We start from the raw sequence: 12,882 nt of genomic DNA on the forward strand, positions 1-12,882 counted from the left end.
AAAAAAAAAAAAAAAAAAACCCTTTAATTTTATCTCAAAGTATGCTAGATTTTGATGACTAGACGACGACTTGCTTTTTATAAGATAGATATTATATTTTCTCTATAGTTTCTAGTTTTTAATTGACGAGGAGGGAGGGTTGAAGGAATACTTTATTTCCATATATATATATATATATGGGTCCCTATCCGTGGCCAACAGTTTGGCAAACATTTTGGCAAACACTTTTTCAAAAATGGGTTAGAGGTCTTGGAATGGGCTGATTTTTGGTGAGGATGATCTCTACGGTGAGGAGATCATCCTCACAAAAATCAGCTCATTCCAAAACTTCTAGCCCCATTTTACAAGTTGAAAAATCGTGAACCGTCCATTTTTTGTAAACCATTTTTGATGAGGTTAGAAGTTGGAATGAGCTGATTTTTGGTGAGGATGATCTCCTCACCGTAGAGAGATCATCCTCACCAAAAATCAGCCCATTCCAAGACTCTAACCCATGTTTTGAAAAATGTGTTTGCCAAAATGTTTGCCAAACTGTTGGCCATGGATCGCTACCCTATATTATATATATGGAAATGTTCAGCACCCTAAGTTTTACCACACACTTTAACAAACGTTTTTTGTCCTACATGGGTAGAAGTTTTGGAATGAGCTGATTTTTGGTGAGGATGATCTCTATGATTAGAAGATCATCCTCCCCAAAAATCAGCCCATTCCGAAATGTTTAGCCCCATGTTTACACGTTAAAAAATCGTGGACCGTCCATTTTTTGTAAATCAATTTTGATGGGGTTAGAAGTTTTGGAATGAGCTGATTTTTGGTGAGGATGATCTCCTCACCATAGAGATCATCCTCACCAAAAATCAGCTCATTCCGAAACTTCTAACCCATGTAAGACAAAAGCGTTTGTTAAAGTGTGGTGGTAAAACTAAGGGTGGCAAACGGGACCCATATATATATATATATATATATATAGGGAAATGTCAGCACCCTAAGTTTTACCACACACTTTAACAAACGTTTTTTGTCCTACATGGGTTAGAAGTTTTGGAATGAGCTGATTTTTGGTGAGGATGATCTCTATGATTAGAAGATCATCCTCCCCAAAAATCAGCCCATTCCGAAATGTTTAGCCCCATGTTTACACGTTGAAAAATCGTGGACCGTCCATTTTTTGTAAATCAATTTTGATGGGGTTAGAAGTTTTGGAATGAGCTGATTTTTGGTGAGGATGATCTCCTCACCATAGAGATCATCCTCACCAAAAATCAGCTCATTCCGAAACTTCTAACCCAGGTAAGACAAAACGCGTTTGTAAAGTGTGTGGTAAAACTAAGGGTGGCGAACGGGACCCTATATCTATATATATGGGTCCTATCCGTGGCCAACAGTTTGGCAAACCTTTGGCAAACACTTTTTCAAAACATGGGTTAGAGGTCTTGGAATGGGCTGATTTTTGGTGAGGATGATCTCTACGGTGAGGAGATCATCCTCACCAAAAATCAGCTCATTCCAAAACTTCTAGCCCCATTTTACAAGTTGAAAAATCGTGAACCGTCCATTTTTTGTAAACCATTTTTGATGAGGTTAGAAGTTTTGGAATGGGCTGATTTTTGGTGATGATGATCTCCTCACCATAGAGATCATCCTCACCAAAAATCAGCCCATTCCAAGACCTCTAACCCTGTTTTGAAAAATGTGTTTGCCAAAATGTTTGCCAAACTGTTGGCCATTGAACGCTACTCTATATATATATATATATATTATAGGGAAATGTTCAGCAACAAACATTTTGACAAACATTTTGGCCAAAACATTTTTCAAAATATGGGTTAGAGGTTTTGGAATGGGCTGATTTTTGGTGAGGATGATCTCTACGGTGAGGAGATCATCATCACCAAACATCAGCTCATTCCAAAACTTCTAACCCATCAAAAATGGTTTACAAAAAAATGGACGGTCCATGATTTTTCAACTCGTAAATATAGGGCTAGAAGTTTTGGAATGGGCTGATTTTTGGTGAGGATGATCTCCTCACCTTAGAGATCATCCTCACCAAAAATCAATCCATTCCAAAACCTCTAACCATGTTTTGACAAAATGTTTGCCAAAATGTTTGTCAAAATGTTTGTTGCTGAAAGGGACCCATATATATATATATATGTGGTTCTCGTTCACTTCCCTATGCTTTACCTACGTTTTACCAAACATGTTTTGTCCTACATGGGTTAGAAGTTTTGGAATAGGCTGATTTTTTGTGAGAATGATCTTCTAATCGTAGAGATCATCCTCACCAAAATCAATCCATTCCAAAACTTCTAACCCATGTAGGACAAAACACGTTTGGTAAAGCATAAGGTAAATTGTAGGGTGTTGAACATTTCCCTATATATATATATATATATATATATATATATAGGGATGGTTCAGCAGCCCTTCAAGTTTACCAAGTTTGGTGCCAAAACATTTTTCAAATATGGGTTAGGAACTTTGGAATGAGCTGATTTTTTGTGAGGATGATCTCTATGATGAGGAGATCATCGTCACCAAAAATCAGTTCATTCCAAAACTTCTAACCCATGTAGGACAAAACATGTTGAGCAAAATGTTTGGTGCTGAACGAAACCCTATATATATAAAAGATTATTCTCACATGTATTAAAAATACTAAGTTAAAAAAATAGAAATAAAAGCATCAAAGGATTTGAGATAGGGTTCATCGCAAACTTGACAACTGCAATAGATTTTGAATTGTCATTCCACATGAAAAAGTTGTAGCATCACATGGAATAATTGAATTATAAAAAAATTGTTAGTTAGATTTTATTTGACAAATGTCAGCAACTCGACATACCTATTAGATTCAATCCCTAAAAATGAGTTCACCTCACATGCACATAAGATGGATCATTGTAGAAAAATACATGGACGAAACAAATCTAATACATGTGATAGAATACAAAGATTAATCCCAAAATTTGATGGTATGATCCACCCAAAGGCACCAAAGAGCTGTTGTAGTAAATTAAAGACCGATGATATATTACATGGCCCATTTTGATTAGGTAAATCGAAAAGGCACTTAGTTTTACAATCACTAAATAGAAGGATATTGACACACACCGTGAACAATTTGGAGAGGTGAAATCATGACATGTGTAGGCATGATAGGTGTGTTAGGGCGAGGAGAGAAAATATTTGTATCAAAGCCCCCAAAAGCAAATAAATAATAAACTCATACACGAAAGAGATACAAAAACTTCTTCTCACATGACTAAACTTCGTTAAATTCTTTACTAACTTGTTCTTCAAAATATTTTTCAAGGGAATCTATCAGAGAATTCAAAGAAGAGAAAACAACTCTATTTCTACCCTTTCTTATTTGATATTTTTCACAAAAGTTGTCAAATAAATCTAACCATTTACCTTAAGATCATGGAGGATTAATTTTTTGGAAATAATATTTTATTTAAGATTGAAGATAAGGGTATGTAGGTAATTTTGCATCAGTCTCTAATAGAAGACCATGGTCAATAAGTTTGTCATCCATTTGAAAATTGAAGAGGAATCTGTAATATTCACCGAAATATTGAGGGGTATGCCTAAATAAACCATTTTTTTTTTATATGGTTGAAAGGAGTTGATTTTGTAACCTAACTCCATGGAGTATGGAACAAAGATTATTCGATAAGGATGCCATCATCTTTCAAATTGACAAAGGGGCCCCTAAGCATATTACAAAGACAAAACTACCCCTAAAAATAACAAAAGTTTATATTATTAAAATTTGTTTACTAAACAGTTATCCAAATGCTTACTTCACTTCGCTTATGGGTCAAGCAAATTTGGATACTTCGTGGGAGAAAGGATGTAGTTCATTTGAAGAAAGTGTGCCCAACAACATTGGACACAAGAACATCTAGCGACCAATGGATGCGTGCCATATGTTTTTTTTTTCTCCAATTAGTTTTTTTTTTTTTCTTTTTTTATATGGGAAGGTGATTCACTAGATGGCCCATATGTTTCTTCCCACATGTTAGCATCTTATTAATAATTAGAGTTTGTCGTTGTCATCTTTGTGGAGATTATTTTAATCACACCATACGATGGGAATACGTGTCATAAAGTAATAAATCCCGATAAAATCGACAGTAGAGCACGATCAAGCGTGTCTTAGACAAAATAGGGCATAACGAAAAAGAGTAAAGATACGCCTTTCTGACGTTAGAGGTATGAAGTAGGGTACTAATCGAGAATTGTAAGTTTAGTCACTGAGTATCACTAATTCTAAGAAAGGATAATGGATTAGTGTTGATGTAACAGGGAAAATTAATGATGCCAACTGAATTGATTTAAACTAGATTCAGACCGAAGTGAAAGTTGGGGATTATAGACATACGGCATGACACCTTACTAAAGGTAAAGAAGTCAAGCGGGGGTCAAGTTCTATCCACTGAAACACACACGAGCTTGATGAATCTCTCTCAATTTAAAAACTTACCAAGTCAATCGAATGATAACTCGGATCTACAATTTATTTCCTAATAAGCAAAAAATTAAATATGATATGAACTCTTCCGCACATAAATCTTATCCTTTAATGTAAGATATAAGAAATTGAGACGTTCTTATCATAATAGAAGTGATTGAAACATCCTTTGACTCTCTCACTCCCAAACAATGAAATCTCCTACACTCAATATTAATGGGATTGAGGCACTGTTAATTAAACTCAGTATGAGCATTAATGAAGATATTGACACAACCCTAGAAAAGTTAGTCAATTTCCAATTTTGGTAAGCTGTGTGGTGACACATGTCTGAAGGTCTTGACTATAAAGTAACAAAAAGAGAAAGAAGAAGGGTTAGAAAAAATTCTTAAGGAAAGGAGATTAAAAAAAAAAAACAAAGTGAAACTTTTTGCAATTTTACTATTCACCTTCTTATCCATTCTCCAGATTTTCTATTTTCTTTACAACATTCCCTTACAAGCAACACCATTGAAGGATCGTTGGCAGGCCACTATATTGGGGCCTCAATCCTTCTTCCTACGATTTTCAACCACCAAAGTCAAGAGGACTCGAAGAGAAGCTTCTTGGTTGATCAAGATTATCAATACCATCTATTTTAAGTATATCTTGAGGAATGGAAGGTCCTAAAAAACACTTTCGACGATCTTTCTTGGGATTAAGGGAGTAAAAGAGGAAAGGCAATAAAATTATATGGGTATTATTAGAAAAATGTTAAAACCAAATAAAGTTGGAGGGTATTACTAAAAAGGGGAGACGAGAAAAGAAAATAAATTTGAAAGGATATTATTGAAAAAGATAGCAAAGCAAAAATAATAAGGTTGAAGAAATATTTTTGAAACGGGAGGAGAGAAAATAAAATAAAGTTGAAATTATTCCACAAATTTTGTGACGGAACTAAATCCCAACTCCTGCATATGTGATGGATGAATCGTTGTGTTTTATTATATCTGTTTGATACAAAAGTCGTGAATGATGTTGGACCATAAAAGAACCCGATTAAAACTTTCACTCTATAAAAAAGAAAAAGAGATACTATTGACGTCCCAACTTTTACTTATTACATCCCAATTAAAACTAATAAAAATAAATGAATGATTGGGAATAAGTAAAGAGAGATTCTATTGGCATACCAACGTTTGCTAACACCACCCCAATTCACATGTAAATCAACAAAGAATCAACACACATCTTGGGGTGGCCTTAGTAAAAGTTGGTGTGATAATAGTAGCTCTTTAAGTAAAAGTTGGGGTGCCAATAGAAGTTCTCTCATTTTATTTTTGGCTAAATTTCTAGTTTTAGGGGTTTAGGATTTAATATTAGCCTAAGCATAATTGTGAACAACTACTGAAATTGTTTGAACGAATTTATAATGTTTTGTAATGTTGAGATTATAATTTGAGCCAAACCATTGTAATGTTTGAAGAGTGTGTTTTAATCTTTAATTGGGGTTTAGAAATTGAGGTGTAATAAGTAAAAATTGGGGTGCCAATATCAACTCTCAAAAGAAAAAGAAAAATAATTCTTAAGAGAATAAATCCCAAATCAACAAGAAAACTCCAATAAAAATTGAGATTAAATGAGGATTTATCCAATAGGAAATGGGCTTAAGTCCACTAATCAGTGTAGCTGATGATGAGGAGAACGATGGATTTGAAATTTTATTCAAAATGCTCTTCAAGCTAAAATTACTAAAATGCTATTACACTTACGATTATCACACCAATTTTTACTAATGCCACACCAATTCCACACAGCCCAATTCGATCAAGTTGTAGAATTCGTTTATATTCATTTATAAGGACATTTACCTATTCTTCATGTTTTAAGGGTAGATAACATGTCTCTCCTTCAACCAGTAAGAATGATATTGGGAATAGTGATTTCATTGTCCCCTCTTCATACAAAAAGCTCGATGTTGAATACTTTTGAATCATGGTTTTAAAAGTCGTTTTGACATCTCATCCCGTTCATTTTAAGAGATCGAGTCGTCTTGGACCAAGACGGACGATTTGTTTGATTTGTCTCGGAAGAGATTTAAAACAATGCCTTGGAATCAATACAAACATGTCTTTGAAACAACTTGCCAACTCGTCTCGTTGAAAATAATGACATACATCCATTGACCTCAGTCTTTTAAATGGACTAAGGGGAAAAGACTCCAATGCCCTCATCTTTAATCTATAGCTAAAAATTCAGATTTTTCTTTTCCAAAAATCAGTCATCTTCAACTTCTTTGGATAAAAATATTTAACTCTCATCATCTCTCTTAAGATCGTATCTATTTAAAATCTTCAACATTTAAATCTCAAAGTAAGATACAATTTTTGAGGAAGTATAAAATGATGAAATTTAGGATAGAAAAATTTAGAATGTTTTACAAAAAGGGGCAAAATAGAAAATGATTGATGAAAATAAGGTTAAATAGATTAAATTTATCTTGAAGGTTTGGAGAAAAAAATTCTGAATTTTTAACTATGGATTAAAATTGAGGGCATTTGAGTATTTCCCCTTGAGTCTATTTAGAAGACTGACGTCAAAGGATGCATGTCATCAATTTCAAAACATAGAGATATTTCTAATATTCATCAAAACATAGGGGGTATGTCTAAATCATATCAAAGGAAAATGGTAAAAGTTCCTTTTAACTCATCTTTTGGGTTCACTTTCAACCTTTTCGCACCCACATATTGATGATGTCACGGGCTCATCTAAAGGTATTTATGCAAATTTATGAACATGAGAGCTTTTAACAGCGAATCAGATCCCAACTAACACCGTTACTCTCTTGAAAACCGTGAAACCTAACAGAAAAGCACCCGTGAATGCGTAAGTGCTCCGTTAAAGATCGTGAGCATCAAATCACGGAAGTATCCGATTCCGTTCACACGGACGATCCGTCAGTCTCGCCATTTTGCGCCGTTAAAGCAACAGTCATTTTCCTCTGTCGTTTTCCTCAAATTCCCAATAATGCCCACTACTTAAGACTTTAATCCAACTTTGATACGGTTGTAATGTATCAAAATTTGATATTGGTATAACAAATGCCACGTAGCACATTATTTTGGCCTAACTAACCTTAATTAGAGTGAAAAAATAATGCTGAAGTGACGTTAAGTTGGAACCTCGCATCGCACTTCTTGACATGAAAGTGTATGATAATCATAGATGCTTTTCATTGAGATACGAATGAAAAAGCATTTATAATTCTTATCCACTTTCATGTCAAGAAGTGTGATATGAGGTTTCAATTGAAGTCACTGTAGCACGACTCATAACTCATAAGCTTTCTATCACTTATCACTTAATACAAATAATTGGATTCGGATCAGAAGTAGTGGTGATCTTGTTGATGTAAGTGGGCCCAAAAGTGTCACATAATGTTTGGCACTTGTTTCCTTCCTCACGCTTTGATTATTGGTTGATTGCTTAGTTGACAAATTAGTATAGGACAAAATTAGGGTCAGTGAAAGTTGCGTTATAAATTCGGGTTTCACACTCAAAATTTTGATAAAAATAAAATATAATTTTTTCTTTGAGTCGCACTAAAGTGACCTCAAGATTGGACCTTAGATCGCACATCTTACCATGAAAAGTGGACAGAAAGCATAGATATTCTCATTCATTTTCACGTGAGGATGTGCAATGTGAGGTCCAATTTTGATGTCATTTCAGTATTATTCTTTTTCTTTTGGTGCATAAAATAATAATGAATAGTTCATGGAAAGTCTCTAATAATTAATCAAGTGAGGGTCAAGCATAATGTAACTGATGAAATATTTTGATGAGTAAGAAAAAATAAATATACAAAAAAGTTCTTTGAAAATGATAAAATATTATGTAAAAAAGGATTTTAGAATTGAGGATAAATTGGTAATTCTCAAAAAATTTGTAGAGGAATCCGTAATTTTGATGGACAAGAGGGAATCTTAGTATTCAAATTTAATTTATGGTGGTTAAGATTTGAGAAGTATCAAATCCATATTTTTCAGTTGATAAGAATACCTTTATTTTCTTTCATTTTTCAAGAAAAAAATAATAATAATAAAAAGTGAAAAAAAAGGTATTATTCTCATATCAGATAAGCACAAATATTATTGGGAGAATTTATTATTATTCTTGGGGTGACAGTTGGGGTAGTTGAAGCTCAACTTCGTTGAAAATAGATTTTTTTTTTCCTTTTTTTCCAAATCAAAAGTGAAGAGAACTAAAACTTTGGAAATTATTTTCATTGTTAAATATTTTCTTTATTTTGAGCTTACATGGATAGTACTTTAAGGAGGATGGTTCCATTTGATAGGTTTGAGATGAAGATAACCACGTGTTTGATTTGATGAAAGTCAAAATCATATCAACAATCAGACCAAATGGTTGGTCTTAGATTAATGTCAAGTTGCATTATTAAGATGAAGTTTTGTCTTATATGGGTTAAAAATTTCAGAATGGGATGCTTTTTTGTGAGGATGATCTTTATGGTGAGGAGATCATTCTCACAAAAAATCATCCCATTTCGAAACTTCTAACCGCACCAAAAGTGATTTCAAATTAACGGTAAAAGTTGACGATCCACGATTGTTCAGAATGACTGATTTTTTTTATTTTTATGAAGATGATCTTTATGGTGAGGAGATCATTCTCACAAAAACATCATCCCATTTCGAAACTTCTAACCACACCAAAAGTGATTTCAAATTAACGGTAAAAATTGAGGATCCACGATTGTTTAGAATGACTGATTTTTTTATATTATTTTATGAAGATGATCTTTATGGTGAGGAGATCATTCTCACAAAAAATCATCTCATTTCGAAACTTCTAACCACACCAAAAGTGATTTCAAATTAACAGTAAAAGTTGATGATCCACGATTGTTCAGAATGACTGATTTTTTTATTTATTTATGAAGATGATCTTCTCACCTTAGAGATCATCCTCACAAAAAATCAGTTCATTCTAAAACTTTTAACCCATATAGGACAAAACACTTTGGATGTTGGACCTGACCATTTATTCTATTCTATTATATAAAGGGAAATGTTTGGTATCCTACGTGTTGCCCTACTTACATGGGATAGAGGTTTTGGAATGGGCTAATTTTTTGTGAGGATAATCTCTATGGTGAGGAGATCATTCTCAAAAAAAAAATTAGTCCGTTCTGAAACTTCCAGCCTCCGGTTTACAAGTTGAATAATTGTAGACCGTCCATTTTGTATAAAGCACTTTTGATGGAATTAAGGAGATCATCTTCACCAAAAATCATCCCATTCAAAAACTTCTAACCCATATAGGACAAAACACGTATGGCAAAACGTAAGGTGCCGAACATGATCCAACTGAAACACACCTTTTGTCACTTAAAGGAGATTTGTCCGTTGAACCCATGTATATATATATATATGGGTCCCGTTCAGCAACAAACATTTTGACAAACATTTTGGCAAAACATTTTTCAAAACATGGGTTAGAGGTTTTGGAATGGGCTGATTTTTTGTGAGGATGATCTCTACGGTGAGGAGATCATCATCACCAAAAATCAGTCCATTCCAAAACTTCTAGCCCCAGTTTACAAGTTGAAAACTCGTGGACCGTCCATTTTTTGTAAACCATTTTTGATGGGGTTAGAAGTTTTGGAATGGGCTGATTTTTGGTGATGATGATCTCCTCACCGTAGAGATCATCCTCACCAAAAATCAGCCCATTCCAAGACCTCTAACCCATGTTTTGAAAAATGTTTTGCCAAAATGTTTGTCAAAATGTTTGTTGCTGAACATTTATCTATATATATATATATATATATATATATATAGGGTCCCGTTCGGCACCCTAAGTTTTACCACACATTTTAACAAACGCGTTTTGTCTTACATGGGTTAGAAGTTTCGGAATGAGTTGATTTTTGGTGAGGATGATCTCTATGGTGAGGAGATCATCCTCACCAAAAATCAGCTCATTCCAAAACTTCTAACCCCATCAAAATTGATTTACAAAAAATGGACGGTTCACGATTTTTCAACATGTAAACATGGGGCTAAACATTTTGGAATGGGCTGATTTTTGGGGAGGATGATCTTCTAATCATAGAGATCATCCTCACCAAAAATCAGCTCATTCCAAAACTTCTAACCCATGTAGGACAAAAAACGTTTGTTAAAGTGTGTGGTAAAACTTAGGGTGCTGAACATTTCCCATATATATATATAGGGAAATGTTCAGCAACAAACATTTTGACAAACATTTTGGCAAAACATTTTTCAAAATATGGGTTAGAGGTCTTGGAATGGGCTGATTTTTGGTGAGGATGATCTCTACGGTGAGGAGATCATCATTATCAAAAATCAGTCAATTCCAAAACCTCTTACCCATCAAAAATGGCTTACAAAAAATGGACGGTCCACGATTTCCCAACTTGTAAACATGGGGTTAGAAGTTTTGGAATGGGCTGATTTTTGATGAGGATGATCTCCTCACCATAGAGATCATGCTCATCAAAAATCAGCCCATTCCAAAACCTCTAACCCATGTTTTGAAAAATGTTTTGCCAAAATGTTTGTTGCTGAAAGGGACCCATATATATATATATCGGAGCAGTTCAACGACCCTAAAGTTTGCCAAACATTTTTCAAAACATAGGTTAGAAACTTTGGAATGGGCTGATTTTTTGTGAGGATGATCTCTATGATGAGGAGATCATCCTCACAAAAAATCAGTATATTCCAAAACTTCTGACCTTATCAAAAGTTATTTACAAAAGAGATCATCCTTACAAAAAATCAGTATATTCCAAAACTTCTGACCCTATCAAAAGTTATTTACAAAAGAAATCATCCTCACAAAAAATCAGTATATTCCAAAACTTCTGACCCTATCAAAAGTTATTTACAAAAGAAATCATCCTCACAAAAAATCAGTATATTCCAAAACTTCTGACCCCATCAAAAGTTATTTACAAAAATTGGACGGTCCACGATTCTTCAATTTGTAAACTAGGGTTAGAAATTTCAAAATGAACTGATTTTTGGAGAGGATGATCTCTGCACCATAGATGGGTCTCATTTCTAGGGAAGATCTATAGGTGACAATTATTTTTATATCTCTTGGATGCCGTCCATTTTGTAAGATCTAATGGCATCTGGCGGTCTTGTAGAAAATATTGAGAAAATGGATTGCATCTTGGTGTTTGTGTAAAAATAGTTGACATTTTTAGATATCCCCCAAACAAATCCTATATATTATCATTATGAGTGGTCTATATGGACTTCAAACAATTTAGCTTTATCATATTAAGAGTCCCACATTATCGTTTGACCGATTCATTTTCAATTTGAGTAATCTAGAGGATAATCAAACCTACTTCTTGATTCAATAAAAACCCAAATGAGTGAATTGATACCCAAATAACAAGAGAGATGTAAAAAGTAGGTTCCGACTACATTTATTATTAGAGTTGTGCTGGAGTAACATTAAAATTGAAATCGATTATCACATTGCTGATGTGGAGGTAGACATATATATACATCCACATCAGCAATATGAGAATCAATGTAATGACATAGAGATCTATAAACCCGAAGGGTTGGCTCAATGGAAATTTCAAATCGATAAGCAGTGAAAGTCCGTAGGTCATGAGTTTCAATACCCAATATGAGCACTACTACCTTAAGGCCACCCGGTTATATGGTTAAAAAAGAAAAAGAAAAAAAAGATCTAGATGAAAAAGTAACATCTTTTTATAATATGACCTTCAACTGGTTGAAGGTCAAACTCCCGAGCTCCACCAATCATTGATAATCAAACTCCCGAGCTCCATTAGGCATCCATCCTGGAAATTTGAACTCTACCGATTACATGTGATTAGACCCTTCGGACCGATCCCAGACCATTGAAGCCTCCATGAGATTGGGCTTGGACTTTGATTTGGTCTTTCAAACTTGTCTCAAGTCTTTTGGGTTCAATTTTAGACCTCGGCTTTAAAATTTGCTATGGATTGGGCATGTGGGCTTAAGTTATGTACGACAACCCAAAAAAAAATGGAAAATTACTTAAAGGACTCTGACAGAGATTTCTTTCTAAATAATCCCCTAAGTTTTCAGTGGTAGATTAATAGTCCATTTAGTAAACTTTCTATTTCTTAATGGTGGCTCTTTATTCGTCTAGCTCACCAGTTTTTATTTGTTATTGAGCTCAACTCGTTTTATCTGTCAAGATCGAAATTTTTTATTGTTGAATTTGACAATTTTTAAAAAATGTCAAACTCGATAATAAAAACTGGTGAACTCAATTAGACACGGGTAAAACCCACTTGTTCTCAGTTTTTGAGTTTTCCGAAAGAACGACTAAAACTTAACATAAGACTTGTC

The sequence above is a fragment of the Akebia trifoliata genome, chromosome 8 (genome assembly GCF_017979445.1).
Source record: "Akebia trifoliata isolate Shusen 1 chromosome 8, ASM1797944v1, whole genome shotgun sequence".
Taxonomy (NCBI): domain Eukaryota; kingdom Viridiplantae; phylum Streptophyta; class Magnoliopsida; order Ranunculales; family Lardizabalaceae; genus Akebia; species Akebia trifoliata.